Source organism: Crocodylus porosus, unplaced genomic scaffold (assembly GCF_001723895.1).
Source record: "Crocodylus porosus isolate Cpor-Errol unplaced genomic scaffold, CroPor_comp1, whole genome shotgun sequence".
NCBI lineage: Eukaryota > Metazoa > Chordata > Crocodylia > Crocodylidae > Crocodylus > Crocodylus porosus.
The window spans coordinates 9265889-9284900 of NW_017728924.1; the positions used below are offsets into that span (position 1 = coordinate 9265889).

General features: G+C 46.6%; 1 protein-coding gene across 4 annotated transcripts in view; it reads left to right on the top strand.

Annotated features, from left to right (window-relative positions):
- The window catches only part of GABRA3 (gamma-aminobutyric acid type A receptor alpha3 subunit), a 179478-nt gene that overhangs the window by 28385 nt on the left and 132081 nt on the right, over positions 1-19012 (top strand). Inside the window, exon 1 of one of the 4 annotated variants that reach the window (XM_019540284.1) lies at positions 17639-17719. The exons of the other annotated variants lie outside the window; for them this stretch is intronic. The gene's annotated coding sequence lies outside the window, so the exon portion shown is untranslated. Of the gene's footprint in view, positions 1-17638; positions 17720-19012 lie in introns of those variants that run through there. 4 annotated transcript variants of the gene reach the window in all.

Below are 19012 nucleotides of genomic sequence, written 5' to 3' on the forward strand. Positions count from 1 at the left end.
CTGGCCCCAGCATTATAGCTCTAAGAAGTTCAACAGGCAAACTCCTATGTTGATCCACTAGTTTTTACCTCCCCTCAGCCTAAGAGCAGCCAGTTGGATATACTTCTGTGGCTCTTCTGTCTCTAGTTTGTCCCAGTTCCCCCAGCAAACAGAACTGAGCAGGCCAACCGTTCTGCTGCTTTCTCTAGCTCCATCCTTCTTCAGTCCTCTTCCCTTAGGCTTCCAGTTCAGGAAGATCCACAAACATTCTCTTCATTGCCTACTAAGACACTCTGACTATGTCTTAACTTTTCCCTTGAATATCTTGCTAGATCCCAACCCACTACTCTTTCAGGGAAATACCTAGAGATTTCTCCACATAACCTCAACTAAATCCCCAAACCTGCAAATATGTAGATATCAGATCCTGCTTACTCTTTTTCCTTTTATTCATGTCAGGTACCAGCACCCTGCCCCAAGTCACAGCTAGGGTGGCCATCATAGAGGACATTCTGGTTTTCTGCTATTCTGTCCTCTGTCCTCTATTAATACAAAACTGGACACCTTTATGTCCTCTATTTTTATCTTCTAGAGGACATTTATCTTGAAGATAAAAATAGAGGACATAAAGGCATCCGGTTTTGCATCAATAGAGGACAGAGGACAACAGGACTGTCCTCTATGATGACCACCCTAGTCACAGCTGGCTGATGCTACTCTGCAATATGAGAGCTAGATCTCCTTTACTCAAAGGTTCAGAGAACCCACAACAGAAAGTTAACAGCCTGATTTGTAAAGGTGTTGGGATATCTCACTCCCTCTGAAAACAAAGGAAGTTAAGTGTTTGAATACTTTTAAAGATCTAGCCCTTTGTGCACAAATCCAGTATTTACACATATATACTCCTTGTTTCTCGTCCACATTTTTGGTGTTTTCTGCACATTCAAAGAAAAGAGCATGCAATTCCACAGGTCACTTTTGCAAATTAAGGCTTGGGTCCCTCACACATGTATGCTTGTACTTCACTTTGCACATACCGGTTGTTTCATTGACTTTAAAGACATTCAATGCACTACTCACAGGTGCAAGTTTAAGGATGTGTATAAGCATTTGCAAAACATGGGCCTTTGTGGTTCCTCTTCATGACATACAGGCGATCCCAGGGCTGAGAATGCAGAAACACCTGTTTCTGGGAAAAGACCATGCCTCTCTGCATATGAAAGGTTTAAGGAAAAACAAGGTCAAATCTGATGGGTTTTTTTTCCTTTGTCATTCTTCCCACCATCTTGAGAGAGGATTTCTGATCAGTTCTCTTTATATCATGCAATGTTAATAACATTAAGGCTACTTTGGCATGGGAAGTTACTTAAAATTAATTTGCAAATCAGGAAAGCAGATGTGATTTTCATACAAGAAAGAAAGCTTTTAACTATATGAGACTGCTTTGGCACAAACGGACTACAGATGAGGCTGTCTCATTTCAGGCAATAAAGGAAAGATGATGAAAGACTTAGCATTTTGTTTAATGGATATTATTTGTATTATTCATAGTCCAGGAGTGCCTATGCTTCCCCATTAAGATCAAGGGCTCAGAGTGCTTAGCACAATACAAAAAGATACGTGACATGACCCAGGAGCTAAAGACCTTACAATTTACTTTTAAAAAAATCAAAGAAAGAACCAAGGAGGGACACCTGAACACTAGGAAGAAAAGGGTGGGTAACTCATCTAAAATGAGGTATTTGCACCCTATCAGATTTGCAACATGTGTTCAAATCATTGTACAATATTTTTAATTTCTGTTTCTGTTTTTTTTAAAATCTCTCACCCCTTCTGTTGTTCTCTATTCAAATTTCAACTATTCTTAAAATTGTTTTGATGTGGAATGCATAAAAAAGAAAAGAAAACACTTCACTGATTTATTCCCAGGAGGGTGTTTAATTTGTATGTATAATTTAAAGGTGCTAAATATAGCTGTATTAATATTAATGGGCTTTCTGTTGGAGCCAATAGAAAACTTGTTCAAGCCAATTAAGCTTTACCTTTCTGCATCTTGGGTTTTGGTGTTTGAAGATTGTATTAGTTGTGCGACCTGCATCTAAGAGAAAACAAATGAAAGGAATGACACTAATCGTTGTGAAACCATGTATTTACTATTTGCATACAGGTAGGCTTAAAGGCTATCATTAGCAAGGATAACTAGTGAAGAAGCAAGACTACTATTTTAGTAGATGGAAATCTAGGCATCAGGTTGTGTATATATACATGTGTATATATATGTGAGTGACTGAAAACCCAGATACGTGCTAGTAACTTACCAAAGATGAGTGTGGTAGGGCACTGTTGGTGCCTGCCACTTTAAGGGCCGAGTCAAGCAGCCAGCAGGTGCTTGATTGTGGCGGTCATTTTAGAACCACGGCCACCGACATAAACAGAGCAGCTTGCTGCTGGAAGCCAGGTAGGAAACATTGCCTGGCTGTGCTGCTGTATGAGAACATCTACAGGTAGCAGCAGGAGGCTCTTGGTTCTGGGAATGACCCAAAACTGCACCCTGCTGGGAGTGGGTGGCCTGGTGGAGCTGCTAGTGGTATAGGAGCCTCCAGGAAAATACCAGACCAGTTACCACCCTGGTGGAAGGTGGGTCGGGGCACCTCAATAACCCCTAGCCCCCACATCACTGTGGGTAGCAGTTGGGGCTTGGCATGGCTATGGCTACCTGAGCCCCCACCAGGGAGGGAAGCCCCATAGCCCCAGTGACGGGGTGGAAGATGTGGAGCCCCAGTAAGGCTAGGCCCCCAGTGAAGAGGTAGAGATGTAGAGCCCCAGTGAGGGGGAAACCAGAGGGTTGGGAGCCCGGTGTATGTGTGTGAGTTTGTATAGAGTTGCCCCTGGAGGGGCCAGGGCAAGCTTGGCCCCAGTCGGGTAATTGGCTGGCCACTACTCCACTGAGGGAGGGACCCAAGGTGCATGCTAGATAAAGCCTAGGCCAAAGGGACCCAGTCTGAGAGGGAGCAAGGCGGTATAATTTGTCGATGCATGAAAGAGACCCTGTGAGAGGTGCTAGAGCATGAGAGGCCCTGGTGAGAGGAGGATGGTATGAATGTGTGTGTATCTGAGGCCTGAGAATGAGGGCTAAGCTTGGTCTGGCTGTAGGCCAGGAGCATTGTGTCACCTAGATGCCACCTGCAAGGCTTGGGCTGCGGTGTAGAGGAGGAACAGAGCCACAGATAGTGCCCCCTGGCTTTGGGGCAAGAATGAGCAGCCTCCCATCTAACTAGAATCAATTAAGAAACAACAAGGAATGGCAGGAGAGTGAGGTGGGTGGTTGGCCAGAAACAGGTGGGTGGGCCAATGATGGACCATCCCCAGGAAGGCCCCCGGTTATAATAAGTGTAAATATGGTCAAGCTAAACAGCACTTCCAGAGGTAGATTTTTCCTGGGGGCTGCAGTGGGGGAGAGGAAGCTTTCAACAGGTAGTGTAAGAGCTGGTAACCTGGAGAAGTCAGGGCATTACCAAGCCAGAGGATGCCCTGCTTTCCATTTAGTAGGATGTGCTTTCTCCATCTCCAGTCATTGCTCCATTGGCTGTTATGGGCAAGGCCAGATACCAGTAGTTACTAAACTACCTTTTCGCCAGTCCTATCCCTAAACAGGCTTTATGCACAAGGAATATGATTGTAATCAGCTTGTATGGAGAGGAGTATCTGGTAGAAAATACTCTCTGGAGAGGGTGGGGTGAAAATTAGGTTGAGGCTTTAATGATGCAAAACAGGTCAGTCTGTGTTAATAACAAAAGTAAAATTATGATGCACTTGATTTTTAAAGCAGAGGAAGAGCATATGGGAAAAGTTGGGCTTCCCAAGACCAGTGTGTCCCCAAATTGGGTGTATTATGTAGTCCACCCACCCCTGGTATGTTAAATCATTCTTTTATTGGAAACCCTGTAATCTTGCAAAAATAAAGATCAAGGAAGAAAACTTTCTTAGACTGAAAGATACTTGGTTTTACTACTGAATTATATCACCATATTACAGATCAGTCACCCTGATGTTAGAAACAGCAGCCAAATCTTTGCCCCATGAAAGCAACATGATTCACACCACTGAAGATCTGCCCTTGAAAATACAGAGCATTTCCCAGTACAGATGCTAACATCTCAACCAAGGGACTACTGGCTGGATGACAAAATAGCGCTCTCCAGTATCCTTCAGGGAAAAACCTAGTCAGAACTTGAGTCTTATCTATTCAGTATTTGTTGAGTAAGGGCCAGTCAAGCTGGATGCTGAAGTATAAGAAAACTGCATCAGATTTTACTTAAATTAAAAAACAGCAACCCGAGTTTAAATAAAAGAGTGCAAACCCCTCCCTGGGCATTCTAATTTCAGTTTTTATTATATATTTTATTATAGCTTAAACTTATTCCAGGTTGGCCTAAAATAAACCAATTTAAGAGCCTCCACATAGCCCTCTATCAATTTAACTCAACAAATTTAAAGCTGCGCCTTAAGTTAAACTGGCACCACTTTTGTATAAAGTAAACAAAGCCTTAAGTGTAGTTCCAGCCAAAGCTGTTGCCATGAATATTTATCTTGTGTTCTGAAAGCAGGTGAACTCCCACATACTTTATTAAATTGATTTTTCAATAAAAATTCATGTGGAAGACATTTGATTAATGGCTGCTCTGGTGATGCAATTAATATGAAGTCTAGATTCAGCAAAGAATATTTGCCGAGTCCATGGTGGCACACCGTGCCCCAATCTAGGAAAATGTTTAGAATGCTCTCCATGGAAGGCTGAGACTATTTCAGCATTCTAATATTATAAAAGCCTTTGTCTATCTATCTGTCTGTCTGTAATGCTTTATTTGCACTCTGATTGGCTGACAAACAGTCAATCAGAATGCAAAAAAGCATTCGGGCAGGTGGCAATCATGGCAATTCGCCATGATGGTGGCAACACGTCACCCATTCTGTCCGCTCTTGCCATTCCCTGGAGGCAACAGCAACAGAGCAGACAGAACAGGCAGGAGGGCGAGGACGAGGCCAGCAGCACTGGCCTTGCCATCTCTGCCCTGCTCCCTGCAGGTGGCGACGATGCAATGGGGGGTGGGAGCGAGGTCCCTGGAGCTGGCCTCGCCCCCTCCCCGTAGCTCCTTGGAGGTGATTGTGGTGGCAGTGCAGGGGAGGAAATGGGGTTGGGATGCCGGGGGGTGGGGAGGTGTGAGGCCACCAGCACTGGCCTCAGCCCCCTCCCCCCCACTGCAGCAGCGTGGCTTCTCCCCACCCTTGGGTCCGGTTCTCCTCCACATCAGGCCCAGGCCCATTCCTCCCCTCCCTCTGTCACTGTGGGGAGGACGGGTGGGAAAAGGCCTGGACCCAAAGCAGCGGGAGGGAAGGGAGGAATGGGCCCATATGGGGCAGGGAGCACACAGGGCTCCATCCCCACCCACTCCCCCTCACCCCGCCCCATCATTCTTGATGGGCAATTGGCTAGTGTCTTCATAGCAGTGAAGTTAGTTCTATTTATTTTCCTGTTGCAATTAAGACAGAAGTTCACATCTTCTCTATTTACTGAGTATTTTGCAAAAGCATCCAGAGGCCCCAAGTTGGAATGAGAACAATTTGGTATTAGGCACTGAATGCACACGGAAGGAGACACAGCCCCTGCTCTAATACACCTCACTAATGTCGTTTTTCCTGTTTATTCACAAACACAATTTCCATAAGGACTACATATGTGAGATTAAGTGAATCAGACAGCTGTAGATACCATGTAGGGCTGGAAATGGACTCCCTAGGCTTGCATTTAAACATGTACCAGGGATTAGCTTCACCAGCCCCTGGATACACTCAGTTCCTAGCAATTTACATGATAGAACTTACATCCTGAAGGAAAGCAATTTGAGGCTGTAATGTTACAACTCTATTAAACAGCTCTAGCAGTGTTTCCCATTGGGACCCCTGCCAATGCTGACTGCAGCCTTTCTCACAATGAGCAGGCTTGGAGTTCTTTTGTTTAAGGCACTAAAATATGAAGAAGCCTTCAGCCACCACACACTTGAGGACCACTAGCATCACATCACCCAGGGCACCTGCTGCTGTTCATATTCCTTAGCTCAGACAGCGTAAAGTTTTGTGGTGCATGGGAGAGGGATACACTCTACTTACTCCCTTAGTCAATGCTCTGTCTCTAGTTCCTGTCCTAGTTTCTCTCTTTCTCCTTCAGTTCAAGGCATCCCTGCGATACTTTACCCGTTATGGGTGTTCCTTGCAATATTTGTTCATTGATTTCTGGGGCCCAGCTATGAATTTTAAGAAACTATCCATCTTCCTGTATTGCTATTTCTGTAAGACTGTAAGCTTTTTGTGAATGGGTTCTTGTATTTCTTTCTCTTTCTGTGTGGCTTTGCAATGCCAAATAGATCCATTTATGGGCCCAGAGTAATCCAAGTTCTAAGGCTGTTCCTCTGCTTTATTTCAAGTCCTTTAGCACTGCTCAGGTGGATTTTGCCCTTTCCTGCTTGTTGGCGTAGAAATAGTATTTAAAAGTTTGGGTTTTGGGAATTGACTTACAGGTATATGTATACGCATTAGAATGGTTCAGGATAGGCAGCATGGGTTGTTTTTTTTAAGGGCTTGGATCTCATGTACAAAGTTGCATGCATTTTTTGAAGCAGACAAACTGTCTAACACAACAAGGCTATCAGATATACAAACACAGCCTGGGGCAGAGGAGGGGCATGTACCACACTGTTCCATAACATTAAATAAAGGTGGCACCCGCTAACAAAGCCCCGGGGAGCGGGGGGTGCGGAGTCCCAGTTTTGGGGGAACCGAATAAATTAGGACAATGCCCAGGAAGACCAAATTAGCATGTGTGCATGTGATGAGCTATGTGGAAGTATGACAACAATGCAGAGAGACAAACCAACAACAGCCACAGATCAAGAGTCATCAGGAGGGAAGGAAAATACAAAGCAGAGACTTGAGAGTAACAAAGGGTCTCTCCTCCCTGTCCTTCTCCCTGAAAGGGTCTCTGAGAGGGGTCCCTGTCCTCATGTCCTGGGAAGGGTCCCTGAGGCCCCCGTGGGCAGAGGATAAAACCACCAGCCCATCTCATCCACCCTATTGGCGGGGGGGAGGGGAGTGGCACCTCAGCATCCTACCCCCAGATTGCTAAAAGAGAGCTTCAGGGTGAAGACTGTCCTGGCCAGCTGCTATCATTTGACTCTAATGACAGCCCTAGGATTTGGTAGATGTATAAAATTGCTGGATTGTTTGTATTGTTTCTTTTCTGTTATCACTGTGTATCAATAAATTTACCTATTATTGAATGGAAAGATCATGGTCAGTCTGAGGGTGAGTCCCATCCCCAAACAAGGCATCTGGGTCCTAAATCTAGAGCCAGCACAGCTGAGTCTAGAATTTCCCTAGCAGTGCAAGGCAGATGAATAGATCTACTTTGCCAGCTCCTCCTCAAACCATGCCAACCTGGAATTGGGTGTACATTGTTTCATAATTTCATAGTTTCATAGTTGGTAGGGTCAGAAGGGACCTGAGCAGATCATCAAGTCTGAACCCTGCCACGGGCAGGAGAAGATGCTGGGGTCAAATGACCCCAGCTAGGTGATTATCTAGCCTCCTTTTGAAGACCCCCCAGGGTAGAAGCCAGCACCACTTCCCTTGGAAGTTGGTTCCAGATCCTAGCCACCCTCAATGTGAAGTAGTGCCTCCTGATATCTAGCCTGAATTTACCCCCCATCAACTTCTGGCCGTTATTCCTCATTACTCCCAGTAGTGCTCGGGGGAACAGGGTCTCCCATAGCCTGCTGGTCCCCCTTGGCCAGTTTGTAGATGGCCACCAGATTCCCTCTCAGCCTCCTCTTGTGGAGGCTGAACAGATTTAGGTCCCGTAGCCTCTGCTCATAGGACCTACCCTGTTGCCCCTGATCATGCGAGTGACCCTCCTCTGGACCCTCTTGATGCTGTCCACATCCCTCCTGAAGTGCAGCGCCCAGAACTGGGCACAGTACTCCAACTGTGGCCTGACCACTGTCACATAGAGGGGGAGGATCACCTCCTTGGACCTGCTCATGATGCATCTGTGGATGCATGACAAGGTGTGGTTAGCCTTCCTGACCATATCCCCACATTGGCAGCCCATGTTTGTTTTGGAATCAATAATGACACCAAGATCCTTTTCTGCATCCACCACCACTCTCTGGGTGCGGCCCTCCAGCCAATTTGCAACCCATCCGACGCTGTAGGCATCGATGCCACAGTCACCTAATTTTTTAATGAGAGTGGGGTGAGAGACAGTGCTGAAGGCCTTCCTAAAATCCAGAAAGACTATGTCTACCGCAACACCTGCTTCCAAGGATTTTGTGACCTGGTCATAGAAGGCCACCAGGTTGGTCTGACCGGACCTGCCTCGAATGAACCCATGTTGGTCACCCCTAAGCATAATCTCCCCTGCTGGGCCCTTGCAGATGTGCTCTTGGATGATTTTCTCAAAGAGCTTGCCCAGGACCGAGATAAGACTAACGAGTCTATAGTTTCCTGGGTCCTCCTTCCTCCCTTTTTTGAAAATGGGGACCACATTGGCCCTTTTCCAGTCCTCTGGCACCTCGCCAGCACACCATGAGTGCTTGTAAAGCTGTGCCAGGGGTCCCACAATGACCTCTGCTAATTCCCTCCGCACTCTGGGGTGGAGATCGTCAGGACCTGCTGATTTGTACACATCTAGTCCCACTAGAAGTTCCCTGACTAGGTCCTCACTGACCCTGGGCCTGGCAGCACCTCCCCTGGGTCCGTCTGGGATCCTGGTGGGGAAGATGCCCTTGTCCCTGCTCAAAAAGATGAAGGCAAAGAAATTGTTAAAGAGGTTAGCTTTGTCATCTGGTGTGACCACCAGATTTCCTATCATATCCTGCAGAGGCTTTACTTTACCCGGTACCTTCTTTTTACTCCCTATGTATTTATAAAAAGACTTCTTGTTATCCTTGATCCAGGTTGCTAGTCCCAGTTCCATCTCCACCTTAGCCTTCTTAACAGCCCCCCTACAGTCTTGAGCAATGGAGTTAGAATCCTCCTTGGTGATGGCCCCTCCCTTCCATTGGGTGTACGCCTCCTTTTTAGCTTTGAGATGTTTCTGGATGTTTTTGGTGAGCCTTGGGGGCTTTTGAGCACTCTTGCCCCCTTTGATCCACATTGGGATTGTCACCCTTTGGGCTTGGAGGATCCTCTCCTTAAGGAATGACCACTCTTCCTGGACTCCCAACTCCTCTCCCCTCCAGGACCTCAGTGCCTCCCCAACTAGTCTCCTTACCTCATTTAAATCCACCCTCCTGATGTCTAGGACTGTTACCTTGCTGCAGGCCTTTGGCACCCTGCACTGGATGGTGAATTCCAGTAGATGATGATCGCTATCACCCAGGTGGTTGAGAACCCACAGTCCACTCACCAGATCATTGCCTGTGGCCAGGACCAGGTCCAACAAAGCATTTCTCCTGGTGGGACTGTGCACCTCCTGGGTTAAGTGGAGGTCCTGTAACTCAGCTAGAAACTTATGTGTGGGTTGACTGCTGGCTGACTGCTCTTCCCAGCAGCTGTCCGAATAGTTTAGGTCACCCATGATGACCATGTCCCTTGACCTAACTGCCTCTGCAAGCTGACCTGAGAATTCCCGGTCCACCTCTTCCCCCAGTTAGGTGGACTATAGTAGACTCCTACCATTAAGTCCCTTTCCCCCCAACCCCCTTGTATTGGGACACAGAGCACTTCAGTCTGCCCCTCCTCTGACCCAGTGGTGTTTGTTGAGGATGTGAATTGCTCTTTGATGTACAGCACCACACCCCCACCCTTCCTCCCTGTTCTATCCCTCCTGTACAGTCTATAGCCCTTGATGTTAACTGCCCAGTCATGCACTGGATCCCACCAAGTTTCAGTGAGCCCCACTATGTCTGGGTTTGTGTTAGCTAGCAGGAGGGCAAGTTCCTCCTGCTTGTTCCCCATATTATGAGCATTAGTGTAGAGTCAGTTAAGGCCTCCTGACAGTGTACATGCCTCCCCCCCAGTCCCAGGACTATCCGGGCCCATGTCACTTACCTGGGTATTTCTTATGCTCATTGCCTGTCTTGTGGGTGGCTCTTGGTTCAGTGTTCCGTGGCTCCCTCTGTCCTCATCTTCCCTTTTCCCTGATGAGCCTAGTTTAAAGCCCGCTGGAACACACACTTACCTTTGGGGGACAGGTGAAGCCCATCCCACCTGAACACATCTCTTGTCCTGAAGTATGGGTTGTGGTCCAAGAAGCCGAAACCTGCCTCAAGACACCATTTCTGAAGCTGCAGGTTGACCTCCCTGTTGCAGGTCTCATGGTATTGTTTGTGTCCACTCACTGGAAGGAAAGATAAGAAGACCACCTGTGCCCCTGTCTTCTTCAGCTTGCTCCCCAGAGCTTGGTAGTCCTTCATCAGACGATCTGGGCTGCTCCTGGCCGCATCATTAGTAACCGCATGGATTAGGATCATGGGGTAGTAATCGGTGGGCTGGATAATGGCCAGGATCATCTCCATCGCATTCTGAATTCTTGCTCCAGGCAAACAGTAGACCTCATGTGACACAGGATCCTGGTGACAGATGGGACCCTCTGTACTTCTCAGGATGGAGTCACCTATGATGATCACCCGGCATCTCTTCTTCTGGGTCAACTTGCCTCCTTCAGCCTGTTCTGTGTGTAGACTGGCCTCCTCTCCAGAGGTTGCCTCCTCCTCTTTCTCTTCCTCCAATGTGACCAGGGCCTCATACTTGTTCCCCAGCTGGACTGGGGGAACTGGTACTGCGCCGCTGTGAGCAGCCCTGGCTCTAGAGGGAACCATCTGTCATTCTGCTACGGAGGGGATGTGGCAGGCCAGTAGGGGGCGCTCCTGCGTTGAGCCACCCACCTCACTGCACCCAACCACCTTCCAGGCTCCGAGTGCCTCCCTGGGGGCGCCTCACGTCCGGCTGAGCCCCATCCTGGAGCACACTCGCTAGCCTGGGGGTAACGTAAGCTGCCACCACCCCGAGAAGGGACTCTCTTGGCTCTGTGTCCTTGGGGAAACACAGGCCTAATAGTTCTATGGGTACTCAACCCAGTACAGGCACTTGGGGCACTTCCCCAAGTTGGGAGCCAAAAAGGAAAGTCCCTCTTAGTCCGCAGACCTAAGGGGCCTCCTAGGCATAATTTAGACCCACCCCTCAATAAGTCTCCTACACCAGTCACAAAGGAGAACTTTATTGATTACAGGGGTAGGGTGAAAATAGGGTACAAGATAGAGTAATATCATAGAAATCCCATCGAGCAAAACAGTCTGGCTGAGGTAGCCTTTTGATCACGCATCTGAGTTACTGCCAGCTAGATATCTAACGAGATCTCAAGTAGCTTACTCGCAAGCATCATCCCGAGGCTGTTGGAGATTCCCTCTGGAGGCAGGCTGTTCCTAGCTCATGAGTTATAGGGGAGAGAGCCAGTTTCAGATGGTAAAGCTCCTCTGAGTCCCCCGCATGGCTGCTGCCCCTCCTTCTGGGCAGTCTTAATTTATATAGCCCCTGTGACCTCATTCACCTGGTCCAATGGAGGCCAGCACCTGTTGGCTGTCCACCAACCAATTTGAAATACATCACTAGTTGCAGGACAGACTCTAGCCCACCAGGTAGAAACCCCTGACCCAGGTGGCTGATACCAGTGATGTAGGCAGAGGGAGCAGGTGTCCCCCCTCCCTCAGGAATGTAGCCAGCTCAGGTTACCTAAAGAGAGAGGGTAAGGGTGTGTCTCCTCTGCTGGGCCCATCCTAATCAAATTGTCACAGCACAGAGATTTTGGGGTGAAACAAAGATGGCTTCCTGCCACAGGGGACCTCCTGGGGTTCTTTTCCCTTTAGTGCATGGCCTTGCAGGGAAAGAAAATATGCATAAATTTCATCCTCTGCTTCCCCCTCAGCCTGCTAACCTCTTCCTGGAGCTCCCTCACCTGCCCCTGCAGAGCCTGAAGACGGGCACCTGTGGGACAGGTGTGGGGACCCCCACTCCCTCCTCCCTGGCCCCACCAGGGATCCCCTACAGGCCAGGGGGCAGGGTGATGCCAGCTCCCCATGGGCTCTGTCTGGGTGGAGGCCTGAGAGAAGCCCCAGGTGGGCAGTGCCCCATGGGCAGGAGCCCTAGCTGTACTCTGTGCCCACAACATTTTTATTTATTTGGTGTGGTGCTCACGCCTTTCCCTTGCTGAAGACTTCCTCCTGGCCCCTCCTGCTTGCCCACCTGTGTGAATGCCAGTGCAAACACCAGCATGCAGAGCATGCCTGTTTCCATGCTCTGTTCGCGTGCACGGCTTGGGAGTGTGGGTCCCTGCCAGCTAAACTAAAAGGGATTTGGGGGGCTTCCCCTCCGGATCCGCCTCTGCTGTGCCGGGTCCCTCTCCCCTCTATCCCACTTACCTTAGGGGGATCAGCTGCTGCTGCCCTGCCCCCACCTCTGCCATCTCCACCGCCAGTCAGGTAAGGGGACACATGTGTAGGGACTCATGTGTACCTGGTTCCCTCCTCTCCACTCTCTGTCCCCAAATGCTGGCGGTTATGTCAAACTGCAGCTTTTAAAAGCCATGGTTTGAATTTCGTGTGGCTGCCCTACAGCCAATCAGGCGCTCTGGGATACCTGGAAATGCCTGCTGGCAGTCCCACCCCCTGCATTCACCTGCTGGGGGGATCTGGTGCCACCGGTGACTGCACCCCAAGGGACAGCTGCTGGGGTGCTCCCTAGCTTGGGGGGGTCAGTCCCCCCTAGACCACCCCCCTTTTGCACACTCTGTTTACACACGTGGCTTGGGAGCGTGGCTCCCTGCCGGCTAAGCTAAAAGGGATCCGGGGGGCTCCAGATCCACCTCAGCTGCGCTGGGTCCCTCTGTCCCACTTACCTTAGGGGGATCAGCTACTGCTGTCCCTGCTGCCGCCTCTGCTTCTGCTGCCTCTGCCACCAGTCACCTAAGGGGGCACACGTGTGTGTGGGGACCCACATGTGCCTGGTTCCCTCCTCTCTGCTCTCCGCCTCCATTGGAGGTGGGACAGAGCACAACTCTGTTTTCCAGTTCTTAGGTGACATTTGACCTTGTGGGGGTAATAGCCAGCTGACAGAAGCTGACAGTGGATGGATGAGGCAGAGTCTGTACATGGAGCAGGTGCAAACCAAAGGACAGAGCTCTGACTTCCTAGTGGCCCTTCCCTTCCCAATAAAGTGGACCTCAGGGTAGTCCCAGTTTTGCTGCACTCCAGTTTCTGAATGACAGAAGTATCATCCAGCCCATGATCTTGCTTCCTTTAAAATAAATAAAGGAAATCCCTGCCAAACAAATGTATCTCCAAATATTTTGGTTTCCAGGGAATGCATTTGCACAATCCCAGTAGGCACTTCCTCCAGGGTCTACATATGAAGGAGAATAGGGTCTTCCCAGATAGGAAAATGGGGTGAAGGGTCAGTAGGGTGCACAGGGCCTTCACAGGTCAGCCAAGTGTTGTCACAGGATCAAATCTAGCATCCAGATTTTGCCCTTATGCAGAAGCACAGATTGGGAGTTATCTGTGCCAGCTGGGAATAAACTGGGTGTATTACAATGGGCTTATGCCAGCTTGTACAAGCACTTCCTACACTGCAATTGCTTAACAGAGGGAAAGGATGGGGAGGGTAACAGGAACAGAAGGGAAAAGAAAAAAGAGCAGGTACTGGCTAATATTTATGTGGCAGAAAAAAAATTAGAGTTCTGGTTGAAAACAGAAGCTACGAAAAGGCATTTTGGCAGCCAGCATATTTTTCAAGACAACTTTCTCTTTAGTGGGCTGTGAATGAGCAGAAGAGCGTGTCAGTAATTCTCTCTCTCTCTCTCTCTCTCATATATATAAATATTACAGATATAGGGGAGAGAGGAAGAAAGAGACTTTCTCCAAAATTTGTTACAGGAAATGACTGATTCTGAAGGGATGTGATGAAAAATGACACCCAAATGGAATCAGAAAGTTGCCATGGCAACTAGAATGCTTTAAATTCATGTCTTTAAAACAAGAAAATATTATCCCCAGGATTGAAAATTAATAATTACATTTTTGGGCACCTGCCCTCTGAGTGTCACCAATTGCAGAACTATCATAATTCATGTTTCCTGCTGACATACATGGTTGGCAGCACTGAAAACTCAGTATTTACTGTTCTAGGTAGCTGTAGTAAACAGTGCCCTCCAATATTCAGAAAAGGGGTGCTGTGCTTTTAAAATTACTATAGAATAGAGTGTACAGAGTTTTAATTAAACCTTCTGAAAATGGGCTTGTTTGTGTGTGTGTATTTGGGTATAGCTTTTCATCATTTATAATAGCTTTTAAATTGTAGTTTTCTGGTTATTTTTTAACAGAAAAAGATGAGCTGACTGTGTTTTTTTGCTAGGGTCTTCTAGGTGAACATGGAAAATCATATTGGAGTAAAGATGATGCACATATTCATTCTGTATTTCTAAAGACTTGCTGATAAACATATAATGTTACTTGGAATTTGTAATGCCTAAAAATATACTGTAGGAAGAAAACATTGGCTTGCAAATGACAAAAGGTTAATAGTGGGATACCACAAGAATCTATGCAAGTTCCACTGTGCTCAATATATTTACTGAAGAGTGAGCCATATAATAACAAAATCTGCAGATTCCATACAATGACCTGAGTTAGTCAAAGATAGAGCTGCAAGGAACTTCAAAGGGATATAATCCATTTCAATGAATGGGCAACATAATATCAAAGGAAAACCATTGCTGACAAAATTCAAGATAATGCACAATAGAAGGAATAACCTGTGCTACTCTCAGACTGTTGCTGAATTCCTAATTTACTATGACCACTCAGGTCAAAAGTCCAGTGTGTCCTTAAGAACAGACAGTTTTAATGAAACTGAGGAAGCAGAAAAGTGTTACAATATACTGGTGAGAAAATGGAAGATTAATACTGAAAATATTATATGGTCTGCTCTGTAAGCCATATCTAGGGAATAAGAACACCCAAAGACCCATTAGATAGGATGAAAACAATTTAATGTGTGATATGAATCCTCAAACTTCAGGATTTAATTCATTTGGTAGGGGAAAAAAAGGTTAGTAAAACACAAGGGAAAGGTATCATGTAAATGTCTGGTAAAGTTTTTTGTACCTTCCCTGAAGAATCTCTCTATGACCTCTATTAGAGACAAGATAGCAGGTTAGATGGGTCACTGTCTGCCTCACTGGGTCACTGGAACCTCATCCTCCTCCCAGTTTATGCCCATCATAGTACCACCATCTATTTGGGTGAACAAAGGTTACTTGGCATGATGGCTTGCAACAACAGAGGAATGGACTTGACCTAAGAAGTCTGTTCTGATCCTAAGTTCCTCAAAATGGACGACATTACAGATGGCATGAGTGATGTGGATTGTTTGATAAGTATGCTGCAGTTGTGTATGCAGAGGTTTTGTGTAAGTATGGTATGATAATTGTCTCTCAGTTTAGTGACCAGAGGGTAGTATTTGGATAGGATACACTATGAAGATAGCAGCCCAGTATTCTGTTTGTTCTGATGCTGTATCTTCTCTATAGATAGATGTGTGCTTCACAGCCCTGATATCCATGAATGCATCAGTGCATGTCATTCCAGGAAGGCATGCTACTGAATAAACAACAATGCATATTTCAAGTGAGTGACCAAGCAGGATCCTAGGTAGCCTTGAAGTCAGAAGAAACATCCAATCTTCACTGAGGGACTGGGGGGGTTGCTAGCAGGTAACTAATCTCATCATAACAGCAATCTGATATTTTTCCACTTGCCAGTCTGAACACTAAGACGATGAATAAAGGAGAAGCTTCCCCCATGCCTCAGCACTCCATCCTGCACAACCACCTAAACACTCATCTGGCAAAATCTGTGTGAGCACAGTGGAGCTCAGTGCACTTCCATTGACTTCACCAGAGCTGCACCAGTTTATACCAGCTAAGAAATTGACCCTGTCTATTTAGATTTGAAAATAAAACTTTCATGTCAATGGCCCATTTTAGCAATGCCACCAGTTGTCACCATAGCCACATGAGATTCCATGTAGGATCATCCCAAATAACTCACATCCATTAACATTCAGAGGCAAAACATTAATATTAAATATGAAAAAAACCCAAGTATATTCTTTTATATTTAAGTACTTAATGGTGCCATAATAAATAACAAACACACAGTTTATTTTACCCATAACCAAAGAACCTCAGAACAATGCACAGGCTTTAAATACACATATATTTCCCTCTACCTCTCCCCCTGAGAATGTGTAATTGGAAGGTGTCCCATGTATTTAAAAGTAGTAGCTATAATAACAAGGCCTTTCCTTTCTGTTCTTCCTTTCCAGTCTGTAGCAGAAATATCTTGCCTAGTGTCTAAATCTTGTATTTGTGGGTGTGTATTTGTCTGAGCATGTGACTGAGGGTGAGAGATGTGCCTGTAAATTGTGCACATCCTACTATTATATTTGTTTGTTTCCCTGTCCCCCTCCCCACCCCACCCCGGGTATACTTATTTGTCTCATTCTCTAGTTACAGCTTATCTTTTAGGATTTAACATTTGGCACAGGGACTGTCACTTATTATATTTGTAAACAGCACTTAGCATAAGGGGCCAAAATCGGTTGTGGCCTTAAGAAGCTACCACATTATGTTCATTATTATTAATAAAATTAGATGGTAGGTTGGTGTGTACAGCAATAAGGGAAAACTAAGTCACATTAATGGAATTTTGTGTCTGGGTTAACTGAGGTCTATGGTAACTTTTAGTTATTGCTGGAGATGTCAGCTTGCCTTACCTTTTGCATGCTTCTGGAATGGGTTCCATTGGCTTAATCCAGCTCTTGCCATCATTTTAAACTCTCAGTGATAGTATCTTTATCATACACAATATTTCATGTATTTCCTGGATGAAACCCTGGCCACAGTTAAGTTAATGATCATTATTACCACACTTTTGAAATCCTTTCAGCCCTTCCTGGTTGGAACTGAGGAGCAGAATTACAGTGCACACCGTAACCTTTCAGTGATTCGACTTCAGTTTTACTGCCACAATATACCAGTGGGATTTAGTCTTAAAGCTCACATGAAGATTTGAATTATCCCCATATCTGAGGCATACTGGCCATACTCTTTTGATTGTGGCTTCCCTAGGAAGCAGACAAGTCCGTAAATTAGGTGGCAGTCTGCCTTAGCTGATGTTGAACCAGTACCCCAGTATCATACTAATAGACACTGTGCTACTGGAGTTTCCATCATTTGAATGAGGAGAAAGACTGCAGTCCAGTCCAAATCCAACATGGACCAACATCTTGGGTGGAATTTCCTTAGTGGTTTCCCATCCAAGCATGACCTAACCTGACTTTGCTCAGTATGTAGAACCTAGGGCTCCAGGTCACTGTAGTTACTGAATTAAAGTTGCACATCTAAGTTCTGTGGGCTGCTTTGGAAAGTCTAGGTTTTCAGTGTGTGGCTGAGGGCTCACAGATTAACTTGGTTTAGTCAAGGGCACTGAAATACCAGTTGTAATTAAATGTATGTAAATTTCACAGCCTGCACAGGGTAAGAGAAGGACTTTTTAGTCTTAAAGTTTTCACCATGTTACAGTGAGCAAAATGGACACTGTAGAAGGCTGACAGCAGGATTTGACAGGTATTGCTTTACTTCATCTGGGCTGAAAAATTAAAGACATATAATTGTAGAACATGCTGAATTCTGTCATCTGCTATAACTGACATCGCTGTCAGGGGTCTCTCGAGATGCTGCCTGGAATTCTTTTAAACTCCTGCTCCTTTTACATTGAGCCAGTTTGGAAAAAGAACAAGGCAGATAGCAGTGTCACATACATATCTGAATTACAGTCTTTGTGGCTGTCCTGCGGTCTGGCTGGAGGGGACACAATCGTAGATACTGACATGTCATCACACTAGGGAGAAGGAAATGATTAATCATCTCTATCAGTTCATAGTGCTATTTCTACAGCTAACTAGCTGTACAATAATAATTCTGGCAGTCTGAGGGAATTCTCTCTGTACTTGAATGTGATAAGCTGGCCTCTGTCAAAAGGCATCTAGGCTCCCACAGTTTGGATGGACAGGTCTGATTTTCAGTGAGAGCAGCAGGCAACCTTTTTATCTAAAGATGATATGTTTGTGGTCAGAAATCTCCAGAAGTCACAGAAAGCAAAGTTAGGATGGGTTACAAAACAGGCAGATACTATTTCAAGAAGCTGTTGGATATCCAAACAAAACTAGTTTAGACAAATGGTTAAAGATAAATCTTTCAGGGCAGCTGGTAGCAAATCTGATCCAAATTTCTTGCTAATATCCTAAAGACTTTTACTACCCTACATTTTTCATGATGTAAGCTATTTATTTTATCCATTATAGTGCTTCCTTCATCACTATATGGTTTATCATTCTCTAGAGCAGTGGTATCAACTGGGAGTACATGTACCTGTAGGGGTACTTAAAAGGGTCATGGGGGATATGTGGGTGAGTCCATGAATGCATGCAGCCACAGTGCAACATCCAGGGGGCCAGGAGCACAGCCCTGCCACATGGAGAGCAGCCAGGTCCCACTGGTAAGTTTGTTGTGGGGTGAGGGAATGGGCTGGGGAAAGGCCTGGGGTGCAGGACTGAGCTATGTGGGGGTGGCTGCCAGTGCTACGTGCAGATGCTGCTCAGCTGGGGCACAGCATGGGACAAATCTGGGAATGGCTCATCCAGGGGATGTGGGGGGTGGCAGCTCCTGCTGCTGTATGCACCCTGGGAGGGCATGGGGAGTGCATGGCCCCAGATCTGCACACAGAGCATAGCGGGCTGCAAGCCACAGCAGGCTGGGGTCAAAGCAGCTCCAGGCTGTTCCCAGCAGGCGTGTTAGGCCAGGTGGCACTGGGACAGGGGGGTAGGGGTGTGATCAGGGTGTGTGTGTGGGGGGAGTATG